A 25,997-nucleotide genomic window follows, 5' to 3' on the forward strand; every position below is an offset into this window, starting at 1 on the left:
ACTTGGCACTGGTGCCACCATGGGTCTGGTAACCATACTGCCTATCGTAGCTTTTCCGGAGCCAGCCGGTCACTCCCACCCATTGGCCCCCAGAAAAAATCCTCGGCCCGTTTCCCTGGCAAACAAAAGTATGCTGCCCCGCTTCCGGATGGCAGATTGTAGGAGCCACTTGGTACTATCAAACCAGCCCAACTTGGCACTGGTGCCACCATGGGTCTGGTCACCATCCTGCCTATCGTAGCTTTTCAGGAGCCAGCCGGTCACTCCCAGCCATAGGCCCACAGACACAAACTTCGGCCTGTTTCCCTGGCAAACAAAAGTAAGCTGCCCCGCTTCCGGATGGCAGATTGCAGGAGCCACTTGGTACTATCAAATCAGCCCGACTTGGCACTGGTGCCACCTCTGGTCTGGGAACCATCCTGCGTATCGTGGATTCTAAGGAGACAGCTTGCCACTCCCAGCCACAGGCCCAAAAACACAAACAACGGCGCTTTTCCCTGGAAAACAAAACTCGCCTGCCAACATTTTGATGGCAGATTGCAGGAGCCACTTGTACTATCAAACCAGCCCAACTTGGCAATGGCGCCACCATGGGTCTGGTCACCATCATGCCTATCGTAGCTTTTCAGGAGCCAGCCGGTCACTCCCAGCCATAGGCCCCCAGACACAAACCTCGGCCCGTTTCCCTGGCAAACAAAAGTAAGCTACCCCGCTTCTGGATGGCAGATTGCAGGAGCCACTTGGTATTATCAAACCAGCCCGACTTGGCACTGGTGCAACCTCTGGTCTGGGAACCGTCCTGCTTATCGTGGGTTCTAAGGAGCCGGTTTGCCACTCCCAGCCACAGGCCCCCAAACACAGACAATGGCGCTTTTCCCTGGAAAACAAAACTCGCCTGCCAACATTTTGATGGCAGATTGCAGGAGCCACTTGGTGCTATCAAACCAGCCCAACTTGGCACTGGTGCCACCATGGGTCTGGTCACCATCCTGCCTATCGTAGCTTTTCAGGAGCCAGCCGGTCACTCCCAGCCATAGGCCCCCAGACACAAACCTCGGCCCGTTTCCCTGGCAAACAAAAGTAAGCTACCCCGCTTCTGGATGGCAGATTGCAGGAGCCACTTGGTATTATCAAACCAGCCCGACTTGGCACTGGTGCAACCTCTGGTCTGGGAACCGTCCTGCTTATCGTGGGTTCTAAGGAGCCGGTTTGCCACTCCCAGCCACAGGCCCCCAAACACAGACAATGGCGCTTTTCCCTGGAAAACAAAACTCGCCTGCCAACATTTTGATGGCAGATTGCAGGAGCCACTTGGTGCTATCAAACCAGCCCAACTTGGCACTGGTGCCACCATGGGTCTGGTCACCATCCTGCCTATCGTAGCTTTTCCGGAGCCAGCTGGCCACTCCCAGCCATAGGCCCCCAGCCACAAAGCTCTGCCCGTTTCCCTGGCAAACAAATGTAAGCTACCCCGCTTCTGGATGGCAGATTGCAGGAGCCACTTTGCACCATCAAACCAGCCCGACTTGGCACTGGTGCCATCTTGGGTCTGGGAACCATCCTGCGTATCGTGGATTCTAAGGAGCCAGCTGGCCACTCTCAGCCACAGGCCCCCAAACACAAACAGCGGCGCTTTTCCCTGGAAAACAAAACTCGCCTGCCAAATTTTTGATGGCAGATTGCAGGAGCCACTTGGTACTATCAAACCAGCCCGACTTGGCACTGGTGCCACCATGGGTCTGGTCACCATACTGCCTATCGTAGCTTTTCAGGAGCCAGCCGGTCACTCCCAGACATAGGCCCCCAAATACAAACAACGGCGCTTTTCCCTGGAAAACAAAACTCGCCTGCCAACGTTTTGATGGCAGATTGCAGGAGCCACTTGGTACTATCAAACCAGCCCAACTTGGCACTGGTGCCACCATGGGTCTGGTCACCATACTGCCTATCGTAGCTTTTCCGGAGCCAGCCGGTCACTCCCAGCCATAGGCCCCCAGACAAAATCCTCGGCCCGTTTCCCTGGCAAACAAAAGTAAGTTAACCCGCTTCCGGATGGCAGATTGCAGGAGCCACTTTGCACCATCAAACCAGCCCGACTTGGCACTGGTGCCACCTCTCGTCTGGGGACCATCCTGCTTATCGTGGGTTCTAAGGAGCCGGTTTGCCACTCCCAGCCACAGGCCCCCAAACACAAACAATGGCGCTTTTCCCTGGAAAACAAAACTCGACTGCCAACTTTTTGATGGCAGATTGCAGGAGCCACTTGGTACTATCAAACCAGCCCAACTTGGCACTGGTGCCACCATGGGTCTGGTCACCATCCTGCCTATCGTAGCTTTTCAGGAGCCAGCCGGTCACTCTCAGCCATAGGCGCCCAGACACAATTGTCGGCCCTTTTCCATGGTAAACAAAAGTAAGCTGCCCTGCTTCTGGATGGCAGATTGCAGGAACCACTTGGTACTATCAAACCAGCCAGACTTGGAACTGGTGCCACCTTGGGCCTGGAAACCATCCTGCGTATCGTGGATTCTAAGGAGGCAGCCGGCCACTCCCAGCCACAGAGCCCCAAACACAAACAACGGCGCTTTTCCCTGGAAAACAAAATGCACCTGCCAACTTTTTGACGGCAGATTGCAGGAGCCACTTGGCACTATCAAACCAGCCCGACTTGGCACTGGTGCCACCTCTGGTCTAGGAACTATCCTGCGTATCGTGGATTCTAAGGAGCCAGCCGGCCACTCCCAGCCACAGGCCCCCAAACAAAAACAACGGCGCTTTTCCCGGGAAAACAAAACTCGCCTGCCAACTTTTTGATGGCAGATTGCAGGAGCCACTTGGTACTATCAAACCAGCCCAACTTGGCACTGGTGCCACCATGGGTCTGGTCACCATCCTGCCTATCGTAGCTTTTCAGGAGCCAGCCGGTCACTCCCAGCCATAGGCCCCCAGAAAAAATCCTCGGCCCGTTTCCCTGGCAAACAAAAGTAAGCTGCCCCGCTTCCGGATGGCAGATTGTAGGAGCCACTTGGTACTATCAAACCAGCCCAACTTGGCACTGGTGCCACCATGGGTTTGGTCACCATCCTGCCTATCGTAGCTTTTCAGGAGCCAGCCGGTCACTCCCAGCCATAGGCGCCCAGACACAAATGTCGGCCCGTTTCCATGGCAAACAAAAGTAAGCTGCCCCGCTTCTGGATGGCAGATTGCAGGAACCACTTGGTACTATCAAACCAGCCCGACTTGGCACTGGTGCCACCTTGGGTCTGGGAACCATCCTGCGTATCGTGGATTCTAAGGAGGCAGCCAGCCACTCCCTGCCACAGGACCCCAAACACAAACAACGGCGCTTTTCCCTGGAAAACAAAACTCGCCTGCCAACTTTTTGATGGCAGATTGCAGGAGCCACTTGGTACTATCAAATCAGCCCAACTTGGCACTGGTGCCACCATGGGTCTGGGAACCATCCTGTCTATCGTAGATTTCAGGAGCCAGCCGGTCACTCCCAGCCATAGGCTCCCAGAAAAAAACCTCGGCCCGTTTCCCTGGCAAACAAAAGTAAGCTACCCCGCTTCTGGATGGCAGATTGCAGGAGCCACTTTGCACCATCAAACTAGCCCGACTTGGCACTGGTGCCACCTCTGGTCTGGGAACCATCCTGCGTATCGTGGATTCTTATTAGCCAGCCGGCTACTCCCAGCCTCAGGCCCCCAAACACAAACAACGGCGCTTTTCCCTGGCAAACAAAATTAAGCTACCCCTCTTCTGGATGGCAGATTGCAGGAGCCACTTGGTACTATCAAACCAGCCCAACTTGGCACTGGTGCCACCATGGGTCTGGTCACCATCCTGCCTATCGTAGCTTTTCAGGAGCCAGCCGGTCACTCCCAGCCATAGGCCCCCAGACACAAACCTCGGCCCGTTTCCCTGGCAAACAAAAGTAAGCTGCCCCAATTCTGGATGGCAGATTGCAGGAACCACTTGGTAGTATCAAACCAGCACGACTTGGCGCTGGTGCCACCTCTGGTCTGGGAACCATCCTGCGTATCGTGGATTCTAAGGAGCCAGCCGGCCACTCCCAGCCACAGGCCCCCGAACACAAACAACGGCCCGTTTCCCTGGCAAACAAAAGTAAGCTGCCCCGCTTCTGGATGGCAGATTGCAGGAACCACTTGGTAGTATCAAACCAGCCCAACTTGGAACTGGTGCCACCTCTTGTCTGGGAACCATCCTGCGTATCGTGGATTCTAACATCCAGCCGGCCACTCTTAGCCACAGGCCCCCAAACACAAACAACGTCGCTTTTCCCTGGAAAACAAAACTCGCCTGCCAACTTTTTGATGGCAGATTGCAGGAGCCACTTGGTACTATCAAATCAGCCCAACTTGGCACTGGTGCCACCATGGGTCTGGTCACCATCCTGCCTATCGTAGCTTTTCATGAGACAGCCGGTCAGTCCCAGCCATAGGCCTCGAGATACAAACATCGGCCCGTTTCCTTGGCAAACACAAGTAAGCTACCCCGCTTCTGGATGGCAGATTGCAGGAGCCACTTTGCACCATCAAACCAGCCCGACTTGGCACTGGTGCCACCTTGGATCTGGGAACCATCCTGCCTATCGTGGATTTTCAGGAGCCAGCCGGCCACTCCCAGCCACATGCCCCCAAACACAAACAACGGCGCTTTTCCCTGGAAAACAAAACTCGCCTGCCAACTTTTTGATGGCAGATTGCAGGAGCCACTTGGTACTATCAAACCAGCCCAACTTGGCACTGGTGCCACAATGGGGCTGGTAACCATCCTGCCTATCGTAGCTTTTCAGGAGCTAGCCAGTCACCCCCAGCCGTAGGCCCTCAGACAAAAATTTCGGCCCGTTTCCCTGGCAAACATAAGGAAGCTGCCCCGCTTCTGGATGGCAGATTGCAGGACGCACTTGGTACTATGAAAACAGCCCGACTTGGCACTGATGCCACCTTGGGTCAGGGAACCATCCTGCGTATCGAGCTTTTTAAGGAGACAGCCGGTCACGCCCAGCCATATACCCCCAAAAATGAACCACGGAACTTTTCTCCAGCAAACAAAAATCCGCTGCCCCGCGTCTGGATGGCAGATTGCAGGAGCCACTTTGCACCATCAAACCAGCCCGACTTGGAACTGGTGCCACCTTGGATCTGGGAACCATCCTGCCTATCGTGGATTTTCAGGGGCCAGCCGGCAACTCTCAGCCATAGGCCCCCAAACAAAAACCACGGCACTTTACTCTGGTAAACAAAACTCAACTGCCCCTCTTCTGGATGGCAAATTGCAGGACGCACTTGGTACTATCAAACCAGCCCAACTTGGCACTGGTGCCACCATGGGTCTGGTCACCATCCTGCCTATCGTAGCTTTTCAGGAGCCAGCCGGTCACTCCCAGCCATAGGCCCCCAGACACAAACCTCGGTCCGTTTCCCTGGCAAACAAAAGTAAGCTGCCCCGCTTCTGGATGGCAGATTGCAGGAGCTATTTATTACTATCAAACCAGCCCGACTTGGCACTGGTGCCACCTCTGGTCTGGGAACCATCCTGCCTATCGTGGATTTTCAGGGGCCAGCCGGCAACTCTCAGCCATAGGCCCCCAAAGAAAAACCACGGCACTTTACTCTGGTAAACAAAACTCAAGTGCCCCTCTTCTGGATGGCAAATTGCAGGACACACTTGGTACTACAAAACCAGCCCGACTTGGCACTGGTGCCGCCTTGGGTCTAGTCACCATTCTGCATATCGTGCATTTTAAGGAGCCAGCTGGCCACTCCCAGACATAGGCCCCCAGCCACAAAGCTCTGCCCGTTTCCCTGGCAAACAAATGTAAGCTACCCCGCTTCTGGATGGCAGATTGCAGGAGCCACTTTGCACCATCAAACCAGCCCGACTTGGCACTGGTGCCACCTTGGCTCTGGGAACCATCCTGCGTATCGTGGATTCTAAGGAGCCAGCTGGCCACTCTCAGCCACAGGCCCCCAAACACAAACAACGGCGCTATTCCCTGGAAAACAAAACTCGCCTGCCAACTTTTTGATGGCAGATTGCAGGAGCCACTTGGTACTATCAAACCAGCCCAACTTGGCACTGGTGCCACCATGGGTCTGGTCACCATACTGCCTATCGTAGCTTTTCCGGAGCCAGCCGGTCACTCCCAGCCATAGGCCCCCAGGCAAAATCCTCGGCCCGTTTCCCTGGCAAACAAAAGTAAGTTAACCCGCTTCCGGATGGCAGATTGCAGGAGCCACTTTGCACCATCAAACTAGCCCGACTTGGCACTGGTGCCACCTCTCGTCTGGGGACCATCCTGCTTATCGTGGGTTCTAAGGAGCCGGTTTGCCACTCCCTGCCACAGGCCCCCAAACACAAACAATGGCGCTTTTCCCTGGAAAACAAAACTCGACTGCCAACTTTTTGATGGCAGATTGCAGGAGCCACTTGGTACTATCAAACCAGCCCAACTTGGCACTGGTGCCACCATGGGTCTGGTCACCATCCTGCCTATCGTAGCTTTTCAGGAGCCAGCCGGTCACTCTCAGCCATAGGCGCCCAGACACAATTGTCGGCCCTTTTCCATGGTAAACAAAAGTAAGCTGCCCTGCTTCTGGATGGCAGATTGCAGGAACCACTTGGTACTATCAAACCAGCCAGACTTGGAACTGGTGCCACCTTGGGCCTGGAAACCATCCTGCGTATCGTGGATTCTAAGGAGGCAGCCGGCCACTCCCAGCCACAGAGCCCCAAACACAAACAACGGCGCTTTTCCCTGGAAAACAAAATGCACCTGCCAACTTTTTGACGGCAGATTGCAGGAGCCACTTGGTACTATCAAACCAGCCCGACTTGGCACTGGTGCCACCTCTGGTCTGGGAACTATCCTGCGTATCGTGGATTCTAAGGAGCCAGCCGGCCACTCCCAGCCACAGGCCCCCAAACAAAAACAACGGCGCTTTTCCCGGGAAAACAAAACTCACCTGCCAACTTTTTGATGGCAGATTGCAGGAGCCACTTGGTACTATCAAACCAGCCCAACTTGGCACTGGTGCCACCATGGGTCTGGTCACCATCCTGCCTATCGTAGCTTTTCAGGAGCCAGCCGGTCACTCCCAGCCATAGGCCCCCAGAAAAAATCCTCGGCCCGTTTCCCTGGCAAACAAAAGTAAGCTGCCCCGCTTCCGGATGGCAGATTGTAGGAGCCACTTGGTACTATCAAACCAGCCCAACTTGGCACTGGTGCCACCTTGGGTTTGGTCACCATCCTGCCTATCGTAGCTTTTCAGGAGCCAGCCGGTCACTCCCAGCCATAGGCGCCCAGACACAAATGTCGGCCCGTTTCCATGGCAAACAAATGTAAGCTGCCCCGCTTCTGGATGGCAGATTGCAGGAACCACTTGGTACTATCAAACCAGCCCGACTTGGCACTGGTGCCACCTTGGGTCTGGGAACCATCCTGCGTATCGTGGATTCTAAGGAGGCAGCCAGCCACTCCCTGCCACAGGACCCCAAACAAAAACAACGGCGCTTTTCCCTGGAAAACAAGACTCGCCTGCCAACTTTTTGATGGCAGATTGCAGGAGCCACTTGGTACTATCAAATCAGCCCAACTTGGCACTGGTGCCACCATGGGTCTGGGAACCATCCTGTCTATCGTAGATTTCAGGAGCCAGCCGGTCACTCCCAGCCATAGGCCCCCAGAAAAAAACCTCGGCCCGTTTCCCTGGCAAACAAAAGTAAGCTGCCCCGCTTCTGGATGGCAGATTGCAGGAACCACTTGGTAGTATCAAACCAGCCCAACTTGGAACTGGTGCCACCTCTTGTCTGGGAACCATCCTGCGTATCGTGGATTCTAACATCCAGCCGGCCACTCTTAGCCACAGGCCCCCAAACACAAACAACGTCGCTTTTCCCTGGAAAACAAAACTCGCCTGCCAACTTTTTGATGGCAGATTGCAGGAGCCACTTGGTACTATCAAATCAGCCCAACTTGGCACTGGTGCCACCATGGGTCTGGTCACCATCCTGCCTATCGTAGCTTTTCAGGAGCCAGCCGGTCACTCCCAGCCATAGGCCTCGAGATACAAACATCGGCCCGTTTCCTTGGCAAACACAAGTAAGCTACCCCGCTTCTGGATGGCAGATTGCAGGAACTACTTTGCACCATCAAACCAGCCCGACTTGGCACTGGTGCCACCTTGGATCTGGGAACCATCCTGCCTATCGTGGATTTTCAGGAGCCAGCCGCCCACTCCCAGCCACATGCCCCCAAACACAAACAACGGCGCTTTTCCCTGGAAAACAAAACTCGCCTGCCAACTTTTTGATGGCAGATTGCAGGAGCCACTTGGTACTATCAAACCAGCCCAACTTGGCACTGGTGCCACCATGGGGCTGGTAACCATCCTGCCTATCGTAGCTTTTCAGGAGCTAGCCAGTCACCCCCAGCCGTAGGCCCTCAGACAAAAATTTCGGCCCGTTTCCCTGCCAAACATAAGGAAGCTGCCCCGCTTCTGGATGGCAGATTGCAGGACGCACTTGGTACTATGAAAACAGCCCGACTTGGCACTGATGCCACCTTGGGTCAGGGAACCATGCTGCGTATCGAGCTTTTTAAGGAGACAGCCGGTCACGCCCAGCCATATACCCCCAAAAATGAACCACGGAACTTTTCTCCAGCAAACAAAAATCCGCTGCCCCGCGTCTGGATGGCAGATTGCAGGAGCCACTTTGCACCATCAAACCAGCCCGACTTGGAACTGGTGCCACCTTGGATCTGGGAACCATCCTGCCTATCGTGGATTTTCAGGGGCCAGCCGGCAACTCTCAGCCATAGGCCCCCAAACAAAAACCACGGCCCTTTACTCTGGTAAACAAAACTCAACTGCCCCTCTTCTGGATGGCAAATTGCAGGACGCACTTGGTACTATCAAACCAGCCCAACTTGGCACTGGTGCCACCATGGGTCTGGTCACCATCCTGCCTATCGTAGCTTTTCAGGAGCCAGCCGGTCACTCCCAGCCATAGGCCCCCAGACACAAACCTCGGTCCGTTTCCCTGGCAAACAAAAGTAAGCTGCCCCGCTTCTGGATGGCAGATTGCAGGAGCTATTTATTACTATCAAACCAGCCCGACTTGGCACTGGTGCCACCTCTGGTCTGGGAACCATCCTGCCTATCGTGGATTTTCAGGGGCCAGCCGGCAACTCTCAGCCATAGGCCCCCAAACAAAAACCACGGCACTTTACTCTGGTAAACAAAACTCAAGTGCCCCTCTTCTGGATGGCAAATTGCAGGACACACTTGGTACTACAAAACCAGCCCGACTTGGCACTGGTGCCGCCTTGGGTCTAGTCACCATTCTGCATATCGTGCATTTTAAGGAGCCAGCTGGCCACTCCCAGCCATAGGCCCCCAGCCACAAAGCTCTGCCCGTTTCCCTGGCAAACAAATGTAAGCTACCCCGCTTCTGGATGGCAGATTGCAGGAGCCACTTTGCACCATCAAACCAGCCCGACTTGGCACTGGTGCCACCTTGGGTCTGGGAACCATCCTGCGTATCGTGGATTCTAAGGAGCCAGCTGGCCACTCTCAGCCACAGGCCCCCAAACACAAACAACGGCGCTATTCCCTGGAAAACAAAACTCGCCTGCCAACTTTTTGATGGCAGATTGCAGGAGCCACTTGGTACTATCAAACCAGCCCAACTTGGCACTGGTGCCACCATGGGTCTTGTCACCATACTGCCTATCGTAGCTTTTCCGGAGCCAGCCGGTCACTCCCAGACATAGGCCCCCAAATACAAACAACGGCGCTTTTCCCTGGAAAACTAAACTCGCCTGCCAACTTTTTGATGGCAGATTGCAGGAGCCACTTGGTACTATCAAACCAGCCCAACTTGGCACTTGTGCCACCATGGGTCTGGTCACCATACTGCCTATCGTAGCTTTTCCGGAGCCAGCCGGTCACTCCCAGCCATAGGCCCCCAGACAAAATCCTCGGCCCTTTTCCCTGGCAAACAAAAGTAAGTTAACCCGCTTCCGGATGGCAGATTGCAGGAGCCACTTTGAACCATCAAACTAGCCCGACTTTGCACTGGTGCCACCTCTGGTCTGGGGACCATCCTGCTTATCGTGGGTTCTAAGGAGCCGGTTTGCCACTCTCAGCCACAGGCCCCCAAACAAAAACAATGGCGCTTTTCCCTGGAAAACAAAACTCGAATGCCAACTTTTTGATGGCAGATTGCAGGAGCCACTTGGTACTATCAAACCAGCCCAACTTGGCACTGGTGCCACCATGGGTCTGGTCAAAATCCTGCCTATCGTAGCTTTTCAGGAGCCAGCCGGTCACTCCCAGCCATAGGCGCCCAGACACAAATGTCGGCCCGTTTCCATGGTAAACAAAAGTAAGCTGCCCAGCTTCTGGATGGCAGATTGCAGGAGCCACTTGGTACTATCAAACCAGCCAGACTTGGAACTGGTGCCACCTTGGGCCTGGAAACCATCCTGCGTATCGTGGATTCTAAGGTGGCAGCCGGCCACTCCCAGCCACAGGGCATCAAACACAAACAACGGCGCTTTTCCCTGGAAAACAAAATGCGCCTGCCAACTTTTTGACGGCAGATTGCAGGAGCCACTTGGTACTATCAAACCAGCCCGACTTGGCACTGGTGCCACTTCTGGTCTGGGAACTATCCTGCGTATCGTGGATTCTAAGGAACCAGCCGGCCACTCCCAGCCACAGGCCCCCAAACAAAAACAACGGCGCTTTTCCCTGGAAAACAAAACTCGCCTGCCAACTTTTTGATGGCAGATTGCAGGAGCCACTTGGTACTATCAAACCAGCCCAACTTGGCACTGGTGCCACCATGGGTCTGGTAACCATACTGCCTATCGTAGCTTTTCCGGAGCCAGCCGGTCACTCCCAGCCATAGGCCCCCAGAAAAAATCCTCGGCCCGTTTCCCTGGCAAACAAAAGTATGCTGCCCCGCTTCCGGATGGCAGATTGCAGGAACCACTTGGTACTATCAAACCAGCCCAACTTTGCACTGGTGCCACCATGGGTCTGGTCACCATCCTGCCTATCGTAGCTTTTCAGGAGCCAGCTGGCCACTCCCAGCCATAGGCCCCCAGCCACAAAGCTCTGCCCGTTTCCCTGGCAAACAAAAGTAAGCTACCCCGCTTCTGGATGGAAGATTGCAGGAGCCACTTTGCACCAACAAACCAGCCCGACTTGGCACTGGTGCCATCTTGGGTCTGGGAACCATCCTGCGTATCGTGGATTCTAAGGAGCCAGCTGGCCACTCTCAGCCACAGGCCTCCAAACAAAATCAATGGCGATTTTCCCTGGAAAACAAAACTCGCCTGCCAACTTTTTGATGGCAGATTGCAGGAGCCACTTGGTACTATCAAACCAGCCCAACTTGGCACTGGTGCCACCATGGGTCTTGTCACCATACTGCCTATCGTAGCTTTTCAGGAGCCAGCCGGTCACTCCCAGACATAGGCCCCCAAATACAAACAACGGCGCTTTTCCCTGGAAAACAAAACTCGCCTGCCAACGTTTTGATGGCAGATTGCAGGAGCCACTTGGTACTATCAAACCAGCCCAACTTGTTACTGGTGCCACCATGGGTCTTGTCACCATACTGCCTATCGTAGCTTTTCCGGAGCCAGCCGGTCACTCCCAGCCATAGGCCCCCAGACAAAATCCTCGGCCGGTTTCCCTGGCAAACAAAAGTAAGTTAACCCGCTTCCGGATGGCAGATTGCAGGAGCCACTTTGCACCATCAAACTAGCCCGACTTGGCACTGGTGCCACCTCTCGTCTGGGGACCATCCTGCTTATCGTGGGTTCTAAGGAGCCGGTTTGCCACTCCCAGCCACAGGCACCCAAACACAAACAATGGCGCTTTTCCCTGGAAAACAAAACTCGACTGCCAACTTTTTGATGGCAGATTGCAGGAGCCACTTGGTACTATCAAACCAGCCCAACTTGGCACTGGTGCCACCATGGGTCTGGTCACCATCCTGCCTATCGTAGCTTTTCAGGAGCCAGCCGGTCACTCTCAGCCATAGGCGCCCAGACACAATTGTCGGCCCTTTTCCATGGTAAACAAAAGTAAGCTGCCCTGCTTCTGGATGGCAGAATGCAGGAGCCACTTGGTAGTATCAAACCAGCAAGACTTGGAACTGGTGCCACCTTGGGCCTGGAAACCATCCTGCGTATCGTGGATTCTTAGGAGTCAGCCGGCCACTCCCAGCCACAGGGCCCCAAACACAAACAACGGCGCTTTTCCCTGGAAAACAAAATGCGCCTGCCAACTTTTTGACGGCAGATTGCAGGAGCCACTTGGTACTATCAAACCAGCCCGACTTGTCACTGGTGCCACCTCTTGTCTGGGAACCATCCTGCGTATCGTGGATTCTAAGGAGCCAGCCGGCCACTCCCAGCCACAGGCCCCCAAACAAAAACAACGGCGCTTTTCCCGGGAAAACAAAACTCGCCTGCCAACTTTTTGATGGCAGATTGCAGGAGCCACTTGGTACTATCAAATCAGCCCAACTTGGCACTGGTGCCACCATGGGTCTGGTAACCATCCTGCCTATCGTAGCTTTTCAGGAGCCAGCCAGTCACTCCCAGCCATAGGCCCCCAGAAAAAATCCTCGGCCCGTTTCCCTGGCAAACAAAAGTAAGCTGCCCCGCTTCCGGATGGCAGATTGTAGGAGCCACTTGGTACTATCAAACCAGCCCAACTTGGCACTGGTGCCACCATGGGTCTGGTCACCATCCTGCCTATCGTAGCTTTTCAGGAGCCAGCGGGTCACTCCCAGACATAGGCCCCCAGACACAAATGTCGGCCCGTTTCCATGGCAAATAAAAGTAAGCTGCCCCGCTTCTGGATGGCAGATTGCAGGAACCACTTGGTACTATCAAACCAGCCCGACTTGGCACTGGTGCCACCTTGGGTCTGGGAACCATCCTGCGTATCGTGGATTCTAAGGAGGCAGCCAGCCACTCCCAGCCACAGGACTCCAAACACAAACAACGGCGCTTTTCCCTGGAAAACAAAACTCGCCTGCCAACTTTTTGATGGCAGATTTCAGGAGCCACTTGGTACTATCAAATCAGCCCAACTTGGCACTGGTGCCACCATGGGTCTGGGAACCATCCTGTCTATCGTAGATTTCAGGAGCCAGCCGGTCACTCCAAGCCGTAGGCCCCCAGAAAAAAACCTCGGCCCGTTTCCCTGGCAAACAAAAGTAAGCTACCCCGCTTCTGGATGGCAGATTGCAGGAGCCACTTTGCACCATCAAACTAGCCCGACTTGGCACTGGTGCCACCTCTGGTCTGGGAACCATCCTGCGTATCGTGGATTCTTATTAGCCAGCTGGCTACTCCCAGCCTCAGGCCCCCAAACACAAACAACGGCGCTTTTCCCTGGAAAAAAAATTAAGCTACCCCTCTTCTGGATGGCAGATTGCAGGAGCCACTTGCTACTATCAAACCAGCCCAACTTCGCACTGCTGCCACCATGGGTCTGGTCACCATCCTGCCTATCGTAGCTTTTCAGGAGCCAGCCGGTCACTCCCAGCCATAGGCCCCCAGACACAAACCTCGGCCCGTTTCCCTGGCAAACAAAAGTAAGCTGCCCCAATTCTGGATGGCAGATTGCAGGAACCACTTGGTAGTATCAAACCAGCAGGACTTGGCGCTGGTGCCACCTCTGGTCTGGGAACCATCCTGCGTATCGTGGATTCTAAGGAGCCAGCCGGCCACTCCCAGCCACAGGCCCCCGAACACAAACAACGGCCCGTTTCCCTGGCAAACAAAAGTAAGCTGCCCCGCTTCTGGATGGCAGATTGCAGGAACCACTTGGTAGTATCAAACCAGCCCAACTTGTCACTGGTGCCACCTCTTGTCAGGGAACCATCCTGCGTATCGTGGATTCTAACATCCAGCCGGCCACTCTTAGCCACAGGCCCCCAAACACAAACAACGTCGCTTTTCCCTGGAAAACAAAACTCGCCTGCCAACTTTTTGATGGCAGATTGCAGGAGCCACTTGGTACTATCAAATCAGCCCAACTTGGCACTGGTGCCACCATGGGTCTGGTCACCATCCTGCCTATCGTAGCTTTTCATGAGACAGCCGGTCAGTCCCAGCCATAGGCCTCGAGATACAAACATCGGCCCGTTTCCTTGGCAAACACAAGTAAGCTACCCCGCTTCTGGATGGCAGATTGCAGGAACTACTTTGCACCATCAAACCAGCCCGACTTGGCACTGGTGCCACCTTGGATCTGGGAACCATCCTGCCTATCGTGGATTTTCAGGAGCCAGCCGCCCACTCCCAGCCACATGCCCCCAAACACAAACAACGGCGCTTTTCCCTGGAAAACAAAACTCGCCTGCCAACTTTTTGATGGCAGATTGCAGGAGCCACTTGGTACTATCAAACCAGCCCAACTTGGCACTGGTGCCACCATGGGGCTGGTAACCATCCTGCCTATTGTAGCTTTTCAGGAGCTCGCCAGTCACCCCCAGCCGTAGGCCCTCAGACAAAAATTTCGGCCCGTTTCCCTGGCAAACATAAGGAAGCTGCCCCGCTTCTGGATGGCAGATTGCAGGACGCACTTGGTACTACGAAAACAGCCCGACCTGGCACTGATGCCACCTTGGGTCAGGGAACCATGCTGCGTATCGAGCTTTTTAAGGAGCCAGCCGGTCACGCCCAGCCATATACCCCCAAAAACAAACCACGGAACTTTTCTCCAGCAAACAAAAATCCGCTGCCCCGCGTCTGGATGGCAGATTGCAGGAGCCACTTTGCACCATCAAACCAGCCCGACTTGGAACTGGTGCCACCTTGGATCTGGGAACCATCCTGCCTATCGTGGATTTTCAGGGGCCAGCCGGCAACTCTCAGCCATAGGCCCCCAAACACAAACCACGGCACTTTACTCTGGTAAACAAAACTCAACTGCCCCTCTTCTGGATGGCAAATTGCAGGACGCACTTGGTACTATCAAACCAGCCCAACTTGGCACTGGTGCCACCATGGGTCTGGTCACTATCCTGCCTAACGTAGCGTTTCAGGAGCCAGCCGGTCACTCCCAGCCATAGGCCCCCAGACACAAACCTCGGTCCGTTTCCCTGGCAAACAAAAGTAAGCTGCCCCGCTTCTGGATGGCAGATTGCAGGAGCTATTTATTACTATCAAACCAGCCCGCCTTGGCACTGGTGCCACCTCTGGTCTGGGAACCATCCTGCCTATCGTGGATTTTCAGGGGCCAGCCGGCAACTCTCAGCCATAGGCCCCCAAACAAAAACCACGGCACTTTACTCTGGTAAACAAAACTCAAGTGCCCCTCTTCTGGATGGCAAATTGCAGGACAGACTTGGTACTACAAAACCAGCCCGACTTGGCACTGGTGCCGCCTTGGGTCTAGTCACCATTCTGCATATCGTGCATTTTAAGGAGCCAGCTGGCCACTCCCAGCCATAGGCCCCCAGCCACAAAGCTCTGCCCGTTTCCCTGGCAAACAAATGTAAGCTACCCCGCTTCTGGATGGCAGATTGCAGGAGCCACTTTGCACCATCAAACCAGCCCGAATTGGCACTGGTGCCACCTCTGGTCTGGGAACCATCCTGCGTATCGTGGTTTCTAAGGAGCCAGCTGGCCACTCCCAGCCATATGCCCCCAAACACAACCCACGGCCCTTTTCTCTGGCAAACAAAACTCAGCTGCCCAGCTTCTGGATGGCAGATTGCAGGAGCCACTTCGTACTATCTAATCAGCCCGACTTGGCACTGGTGCCACCTTGGCTCTGGGAACCATCCTGCGTAATGTGGATTGTCAGGAGCCAGCCGACCACTCTCGGCCACAGACACCAATCAAAAACAACGGCCCGTTTCACAGGCAAAAAAAACTCAGCTGCCCCTCTTCTGGATGGCAGATTGCAGGACGCCCTTGGTACTATCAAATCAGCCTAACTTGGCACTGGTGCAACCTCTGGTCTGGGAACCATCCCTCGTAACGTGGATTCTAAGTAGCCAGCTGGCCACTCCCAGCCACAGGCCCACAAACACAAACAACGGCGCTTTTCCCTGGAAAACAAAACTCGCCTGCCAACATTTTGATGGCAGATTGCAGGAGCCACTTGGTACTATCAAACCAGCCCAACTTGGCACTGGTGCCACCTTGGGTCTGGTCACCATCCTGCCTATCGTAGCTTTTCAGGAGCCAGCCGGTCACTCCCAGCCATAGGCCCCCAGACACAAACCTCGGCCCGTTTCCCTGGCAAACAAAAGTAAGCTGCCCCGCTTCTGGATGGCAGACTGCAGGAGCTATTTAGTACTATCAAACCAGCCCGACTTGGCACTTGTGCCACCATGGGTCTGGTCACCATCCTGCCTATCGTAGCTTTTCAGGAGCCAGCCGGTCACTTCCATCCATAGGCCCACAGACAAAAACCTCAGCCCGTTTCCCTGGCAAACAAAAGTAAGCTGCCCCGCTTCTGGATGGCAGATTGCAGAAGCCACTTTGGACTATCAAACCACCCCGACTTGTCACTGGTGCCACCTCTTGTCTGGGAACCATCCTGCGTATCGTGGATTCTAAGGAGGCAGCCAGCCACTCCCAGCCACAGGACCCCAAACACAAACAACGGCGCTATTCCCTGGAAAACAAAACTCGCCTGCCAACTTTTTGATGGCAGATTGCAGGAGCTACTTGGTACTATCAAATCAGCCCGACTTGGCACTGGTGCCACCATGGGTCTGGTAACCATCATGCCTATCGTAGCTGTTCAGGAGCCAGCCGGTCACTCCCAGCCATAGGCCCCCAGACACAAAGCTCGGCCCGTTTCCCTGGCAAACAAAAGTAAGCTGCCCCGCTTCTGGATGGCAGATTGCAGGAGCCGCTTGGTATTATCAAACCAGCCCGACTTGGCACTGGTGCCACCTCTGGTCTGGGAACCATCCTGCGTATCGTGGATTCTAATTAGCCTGCCGGCTACTTCCAGCCTCAGGCCCCCAAACACAAACAACGGCGCTTTTCCCTGGAAAAAAAATTAAGCTACCTCTCTTCTGGATGGCAGATTACAGGAGCCACTTGCTACTATCAAACCAGCCCAACTTCACACTGCTGCCACCATGGGTCTGGTCACCATCCTGCCTATCGTAGCTTTTCAGGAGCCAGCCGGTCACTCCCAGCTATAGGCCCCCAGACACAAACCTCGGCCCGTTGCCCTGGCAAACAAAAATCCGCTGCCCCAATTCTGGATGGCAGATTGCAGGAACCACTTGGTAGTATCAAACCAGCTCGACTTGGCACTGGTGCCAACTCTGGTCTGAACACCATCCTGCCTATCGTGGATTCTAAGGAGCCAGCTGGCCACTCCCAGCCACTGGCCCCCAAACACAAACAACGGCCCGTTTCCCTGGCAAACAAAAGTAAGCTGCCCCGCTTCTGGATGGCAGATTGCAGGAGCTATTTAGTACTATCAAACCAGCCTGACTTGGCACTGGCACCACCTCTGGTCTGGGAACCATCCTGCCTATCGTTGATTTTCAGGGGCCAGGCGGCCACTCTCAGCCATATTCCCCCAAACACAAACCACGGCCCTTTTCTCTGGCAAAGAAAACTCAACTGCCCCTCTTCTGGATGGCAAATTGCAGGACGCACTTGGTACTACAAAACCAGCCCGACTTGGCACTGGCGCCACCTTGGGTCTGGTCACCATCCTGCGTATCGTGCATTTTAAGGAGCCAGCTGGCCACTCCCAGCCATATGCCCCCAAACACAACCCACGGCCCTTTTCTCTGGCAAACAAAACTCAGCTGCCCAGCTTCTGGATGGCAGATTGCAGGAGCCACTTCGTACTATCTAATCAGCCCGACTTGGCACTGGTGCCACCTTGGCTCTGGGAACCATCCTGCGTAATGTGGATTGTCAGGAGCCAGCCGACCACTCTCGGCGACAGACACCAATCAAAAACAACGGCCCGTTTCACAGGCAAAAAAAACTCAGCTGCCCCGCTTCTGGATGGCAGATTGCAGGACGCCCTTGGTACTATCAAATCAGCCTAACTTGGCACTGGTGCAACCTCTGTTCTGGGAACCATCCCTCGTAACGTGGATTCTAAGGAGCCAGCTGGCCACTCCCAGCCAAAGGCCCCCAAACAAAAACAACGGCGCTTTTCCCTGGAAAACAAAACTCGCCTGCCAACATTTTGATGGCAGATTGCACGAGCCACTTGGTACTATCACACCAGCCCAACTTGGCACTGGTGCCACCATGGGTCTGGTCAGCATCTGCCTATCGGAGCTTTTCAGGAGCCAGCCGGTCACTCCCAGCCATAGGCCGCCAGACACAAACCTCGGCCCGTTTCCCTGGCAAACAAAAGTAAGCTGCCCCGCTTCTGGATTGCAGATTGCAGGAGCCACTTGGTACTATCAAATCAGCCCAACTTGGCAATGGTGCCTCCATGGGTCTGGTAACCATCCTGCCTATCGTAGCTTTTCAGGAGCCAGCCGATCAGTCCCAGCCATAGGCCCCAAACACAAATCTCTGCCCGTTTCCCCGGGATACAAAAGTAAGCTACCCCGCTTCTGGATGGCAGATTGCAGGAGCCACTTTAACCATCAAACCAGCCCGACTTGGCACTGGTGCCACCTCGGGTCTGGGAACCATCCTGCGTATCGTGGATTCTAAGGAGCCAGCCGGCCACTCCCAGCCACAGGCCCCCAAACACAAACAACGGCGCTTGTCCCTGGCAAACAAAACTCGCCTGCCAACATTTTTGATGGCAGATTGCAGGAGCCGCTTAGTACTATCAAACCAGCCTAACTTGGCACTGGTGCCACCATGGGTCTGGTCACCATCCTGCCTATCGTAGCTTTTCAGGAGCCAGCCGGTCACTCCCAGCCATAGGCCCCCAGTCACAAACCTCGGCCCGTTTCCCTGGCAAACAAAAGTAAGCTGCCCCGCTTCTGGATGGCAGATTGCAGGAGCTATTTATTACTATCAAACCAGCCTGACTTGGCCCTGGTGCCACCTTGGCTCTGGGAGCCATCCTGCCTATCGTGGATTTTCAGGGGCCAGCCGGCCACTCTCAGCCATATGCCCCCAAACACAAACCACGGCCCTTTTCTCTGGCAAGCAAAACTCAACTGCCCCTCTTCTGGACGGCAAATTGCAGGTACTACGAAAACAGCCCGACTTGGCACTGATGCCACCTTGGGTCAGGGAACCATCCTGCGTATCGAGCTTTTTAAGGAGACAGCCGGCCACTCCCATCCATATACTGCCAAAAACAAACCACGGACTTGTTCTCCAGCAAACAAAAATCCGCTGCCCCGCGTCTGGATGGCAGATTGCAGGAGCCACTTTGCACCATCAAACAAGCCCGACTTGGCACTGGTGCCACCTTGGATCTGGGAACCATCCTGCCTATCGTGGATTTTCAGGGGCCAGCAGGCCACTCTCAGCCATAGGCCCCCAAACAAAAACCACGGCACTTTACTCTGGTAAACAAAACTCAACTGCCCCTCTTCTGGATGGCAAATTGCAGGACGCACTTGGTACTACAAAACCAGCCCGACTTGGCACTGGTGCCACTTTGGGTCTGGTCACCATCCTGCGTATCGTGCATTTTAAGGAGCCAGTTGGCCACTCCAAGCCATAGGCCCCCAGACACAAAGCTCTGCCCGTTTCCCTGGCAAACATAAGTAAGCTACCCCGCTTCTGGATGGCAGATTAGAGGAGCCACATTGCACCATCAAACCAGCCCAACTGGGCACTGCTGCCACCTTGGGTCTGGGAACCATCCTGTGTATCATGGATTCTATGGAGCCAGCCGGCCACTCCCAGCCACAGGTCCCCAAACACAAACAACGGCGCTTTTCCCTGGAAAACAAAACTCGCCTGCCAACTTTTTGATGGCAGATTGCAGGAGCCACTTTGCAACATAAAACCAGCCCGACTTGGCACTGGTCCCACCTTGGATCTCGGAACCATCCTGCCTATCGTGGATTTTCAGGGGCCAGCCGGCCACTCTCAGCCATGTACCCCCAAACAAAAACCACGGCCCTTTCCTCTGGCCAACAAAACTCAACTGCCCCTCTTCTGGATGGCAAATTGCAGGAGCCACTTGCTACTACAAAACCAGCCCAACTTGGCACTGGTGCCACCTTGGCTCTGGGAACCATGCTGCGTATCGTGGATTCTAATGAGCCAGCCGGCCACTCCCAGCCACAGGCGCCCAAAAAAAACCAAAGACCTTTTCTCTTGCAAACAAAAATCGGCTACCCCGCTTCTGGATGGCAGATTGCAGGAGACACTTTGCATCATCAAACCAGCCCGACTTGGCACTGGTGCCACCTTGGGTCTGGGAACCATGCTGCCTGGCGTGGATTTTCAGGAGCCTGCCGGCCACTCTCAGCCATAGGCCCTCAAGCACAAACCACGGCCCTTTTCTCTGGCAAACAAAACTCAACTGCCCCTCTTCTGGAGGGCAAATTGCAGGAGGCAATTGGTACTACAAAAACAGCCCAACTGGGCACTGGTGCCACCATGGGTCTGGTAACAATCCTGCCTATCGTAGCTTTTCAGGAGCCAGCCGGTCGCTCCCAGCCATAGGAACCCAGACAAAAACCTCGGCCCGTTTCCCTGGCAAACAAAAGTAAGCTACCCCGGTTCTGGATGGCAAATTGCAGGAGCCACTTTGCACAATCAAACTGGCCCGACTTGGCACTGGTGCCACCTCTGGTCTGGGAACCATCCTGCGTATCGTGGATTCAAAGGAGCCAGCTGGCCACTCCCAGCCACAGGCCCCCAAACACAAACAACGGTGCTTTTCCCTGGAAAACAAAACTCGCCTGCCAACTTTTTGATGGCAGATTGCAGGAGCCACTTTGCAACATAAAACCAGCCCGACTCGGCACTGGTTCCACCTCGGATCTCCGAACCATCCTGCCTATCGTGGATTTTCAGGGGCCAGCCGGCCACTCTCAGCCATGTACCCCCAAACAAAAACCACGGCCCTTTCCTCTGGCAAACAAAACTCAACTGCCCCTCTTCTGGATGGCAAATTGCAGGAGCCACTTGCTACTACAAAACCAGCCCAACTTGGCACTGGTGCCACCTTGGCTCTGGGAACCATGCTGCGTATCGTGGATTCTAATGAGCCAGCTGGCCACTCCCAGCCACAGGCGCCCAAAAAAAACCAAAGACCTTTTCTCTTGCAAACAAAAATCGGCTACCCCGCTTCTGGATGGCAGATTGCAGGAGACACTTTGCACCATCAAACCAGCCCGACTTGGCACTGGTGCCACCTTTGGTCTGGGAACCACGCTTCCTAGCGTGGATTTTCAGGAGCCAGCCGGCCACTCTCAGCCATATGCCCTCAAACACAAACCACGGCCCTTTTCTCTGGCAAACAAAACTCAATTGCCCCTCTTCTGGAGGGCAAATTGCAGGACGCACTTGGTACTACAAAAACATCCCAACTTGGCACTGGTGCCACCTTGGGTCTGGGAACCATCCGGCGTATCGATCATTTTAAGGAGCCAGCCGGCCCCTCCCAGCCATATGCCCCCAAAAACGAACCACGGACTTGTTCTCTGGCAAAAAAAAATCAGCTGCCCCGCGTTGGGATGGCAGATTAGAGGAGCCACTTTGCACCATCAAACCAGCCCAACTGGGCACTGCTGCCACCTCTGGTCTGGGAACCATCCTGCGTATCGTGGATTCTAAGGAGCCAGCTGGCCACTCCCAGCCACAGGCCCCCAAACAAAAACAACGGCGCTTTTCCCTGGAAAACAAAACTCGCCTGCCAACATTTTGATGGCAGATTGCAGGAGCCACTTGGTACTATCAAACCAGCCCAACTTGGCACTGGTGCCACCTTGGGTCTGGTCACCATCCTGCCTATCGTAGCTTTTCAGGAGCCAGCCGGTCACTCCCAGCCATAGGCCCCCAGACACAAACCTCGGCCCGTTTCCCTGGCAAACAAAAGTAAGCTGCCCCGCTTCTGGATGGCAGACTGCAGGAGCTATTTAGTACTATCAAACCAGCCCGACTTGGCACTTGTGCCACCATGGGTCTGGTCACCATCCTGCCTATCGTAGCTTTTCAGGAGCCAGCCGGTCACTTCCATCCATAGGCCCACAGACAAAAACCTCAGCCCGTTTCCCTGGCAAACAAAAGTAAGCTGCCCCGCTTCTGGATGGCAGATTGCAGAAGCCACTTTGGACTATCAAACCACCCCGACTTGTCACTGGTGCCACCTCTTGTCTGGGAACCATCCTGCGTATCGTGGATTCTAAGGAGGCAGCCAGCCACTCCCAGCCACAGGACCCCAAACACAAACAACGGCGCTATTCCCTGGAAAACAAAACTCGCCTGCCAACTTTTTGATGGCAGATTGCAGGAGCTACTTGGTACTATCAAATCAGCCCGACTTGGCACTGGTGCCACCATGGGTCTGGTAACCATCATGCCTATCGTAGCTGTTCAGGAGCCAGCCGGTCACTCCCAGCCATAGGCCCCCAGACACAAAGCTCGGCCCGTTTCCCTGGCAAACAAAAGTAAGCTGCCCCGCTTCTGGATGGCAGATTGCAGGAGCCGCTTGGTATTATCAAACCAGCCCGACTTGGCACTGGTGCCACCTCTGGTCTGGGAACCATCCTGCGTATCGTGGATTCTAATTAGCCTGCCGGCTACTTCCAGCCTCAGGCCCCCAAACACAAACAACGGCGCTTTTCCCTGGAAAAAAAATTAAGCTACCTCTCTTCTGGATGGCAGATTACAGGAGCCACTTGCTACTATCAAACCAGCCCAACTTCACACTGCTGCCACCATGGGTCTGGTCACCATCCTGCCTATCGTAGCTTTTCAGGAGCCAGCCGGTCACTCCCAGCTATAGGCCCCCAGACACAAACCTCGGCCCGTTGCCCTGGCAAACAAAAATCCGCTGCCCCAATTCTGGATGGCAGATTGCAGGAACCACTTGGTAGTATCAAACCAGCTCGACTTGGCACTGGTGCCAACTCTGGTCTGAAAACCATCCTGCCTATCGTGGATTCTAAGGAGCCAGCTGGCCACTCCCAGCCACTGGCCCCCAAACACAAACAACGGCCCGTTTCCCTGGCAAACAAAAGTAAGCTGCCCCGCTTCTGGATGGCAGATTGCAGGAGCTATTTAGTACTATCAAACCAGCCTGACTTGGCACTGGCACCACCTCTGGTCTGGGAACCATCCTGCCTATCGTTGATTTTCAGGGGCCAGGCGGCCACTCTCAGCCATATTCCCCCAAACACAAACCACGGCCCTTTTCTCTGGCAAAGAAAACTCAACTGCCCCTCTTCTGGATGGCAAATTGCAGGACGCACTTGGTACTACAAAACCAGCCCGACTTGGCACTGGCGCCACCTTGGGTCTGGTCACCATCCTGCGTATCGTGCATTTTAAGGAGCCAGCTGGCCACTCCCAGCCATATGCCCCCAAACACAACCCACGGCCCTTTTCTCTGGCAAACAAAACTCAGCTGCCCAGCTTCTGGATGGCAGATTGCAGGAGCCACTTCGTACTATCTAATCAGCCCGACTTGGCACTGGTGCCACCTTGGCTCTGGGAACCATCCTGCGTAATGTGGATTGTCAGGAGCCAGCCGACCACTCTCGGCGACAGACACCAATCAAAAACAACGGCCCGTTTCACAGGCAAAAAAAACTCAGCTGCCCCGCTTCTGGATGGCAGATTGCAGGACGCCCTTGGTACTATCAAATCAGCCTAACTTGGCACTGGTGCAACCTCTGTTCTGGGAACCATCCCTCGTAACGTGGATTCTAAGGAGCCAGCTGGCCACTCCCAGCCAAAGGCCCCCAAACAAAAACAACGGCGCTTTTCCCTGGAAAACAAAACTCGCCTGCCAACATTTTGATGGCAGATTGCACGAGCCACTTGGTACTATCACACCAGCCCAACTTGGCACTGGTGCCACCATGGGTCTGGTCAGCATCCTGCCTATCGGAGCTTTTCAGGAGCCAGCCGGTCACTCCCAGCCATAGGCCGCCAGACACAAACCTCGGCCCGTTTCCCTGGCAAACAAAAGTAAGCTGCCCCGCTTCTGGATTGCAGATTGCAGGAGCCACTTGGTACTATCAAATCAGCCCAACTTGGCAATGGTGCCTCCATGGGTCTGGTAACCATCCTGCCTATCGTAGCTTTTCAGGAGCCAGCCGATCAGTCCCAGCCATAGGCCCCAAACACAAATCTCTGCCCGTTTCCCCGGGATACAAAAGTAAGCTACCCCGCTTCTGGATGGCAGATTGCAGGAGCCACTTTAACCATCAAACCAGCCCGACTTGGCACTGGTGCCACCTCGGGTCTGGGAACCATCCTGCGTATCGTGGATTCTAAGGAGCCAGCCGGCCACTCCCAGCCACAGGCCCCCAAACACAAACAACGGCGCTTGTCCCTGGCAAACAAAACTCGCCTGCCAACATTTTTGATGGCAGATTGCAGGAGCCGCTTAGTACTATCAAACCAGCCTAACTTGGCACTGGTGCCACCATGGGTCTGGTCACCATCCTGCCTATCGTAGCTTTTCAGGAGCCAGCCGGTCACTCCCAGCCATAGGCCCCCAGTCACAAACCTCGGCCCGTTTCCCTGGCAAACAAAAGTAAGCTGCCCCGCTTCTGGATGGCAGATTGCAGGAGCTATTTATTACTATCAAACCAGCCTGACTTGGCCCTGGTGCCACCTTGGCTCTGGGAGCCATCCTGCCTATCGTGGATTTTCAGGGGCCAGCCGGCCACTCTCAGCCATATGCCCCCAAACACAAACCACGGCCCTTTTCTCTGGCAAGCAAAACTCAACTGCCCCTCTTCTGGACGGCAAATTGCAGGTACTACGAAAACAGCCCGACTTGGCACTGATGCCACCTTGGGTCAGGGAACCATCCTGCGTATCGAGCTTTTTAAGGAGACAGCCGGCCACTCCCATCCATATACTGCCAAAAACAAACCACGGACTTGTTCTCCAGCAAACAAAAATCCGCTGCCCCGCGTCTGGATGGCAGATTGCAGGAGCCACTTTGCACCATCAAACAAGCCCGACTTGGCACTGGTGCCACCTTGGATCTGGGAACCATCCTGCCTATCGTGGATTTTCAGGGGCCAGCAGGCCACTCTCAGCCATAGGCCCCCAAACAAAAACCACGGCACTTTACTCTGGTAAACAAAACTCAACTGCCCCTCTTCTGGATGGCAAATTGCAGGACGCACTTGGTACTACAAAACCAGCCCGACTTGGCACTGGTGCCACTTTGGGTCTGGTCACCATCCTGCGTATCGTGCATTTTAAGGAGCCAGTTGGCCACTCCAAGCCATAGGCCCCCAGACACAAAGCTCTGCCCGTTTCCCTGGCAAACATAAGTAAGCTACCCCGCTTCTGGATGGCAGATTAGAGGAGCCACATTGCACCATCAAACCAGCCCAACTGGGCACTGCTGCCACCTTGGGTCTGGGAACCATCCTGTGTATCATGGATTCTATGGAGCCAGCCGGCCACTCCCAGCCACAGGTCCCCAAACACAAACAACGGCGCTTTTCCCTGGAAAACAAAACTCGCCTGCCAACTTTTTGATGGCAGATTGCAGGAGCCACTTTGCAACATAAAACCAGCCCGACTTGGCACTGGTCCCACCTTGGATCTCGGAACCATCCTGCCTATCGTGGATTTTCAGGGGCCAGCCGGCCACTCTCAGCCATGTACCCCCAAACAAAAACCACGGCCCTTTCCTCTGGCCAACAAAACTCAACTGCCCCTCTTCTGGATGGCAAATTGCAGGAGCCACTTGCTACTACAAAACCAGCCCAACTTGGCACTGGTGCCACCTTGGCTCTGGGAACCATGCTGCGTATCGTGGATTCTAATGAGCCAGCCGGCCACTCCCAGCCACAGGCGCCCAAAAAAAACC

The sequence above is a fragment of the Melospiza georgiana genome, chromosome 1, assembly GCF_028018845.1.
Source record: "Melospiza georgiana isolate bMelGeo1 chromosome 1, bMelGeo1.pri, whole genome shotgun sequence".
Classification (NCBI taxonomy): domain Eukaryota; kingdom Metazoa; phylum Chordata; class Aves; order Passeriformes; family Passerellidae; genus Melospiza; species Melospiza georgiana.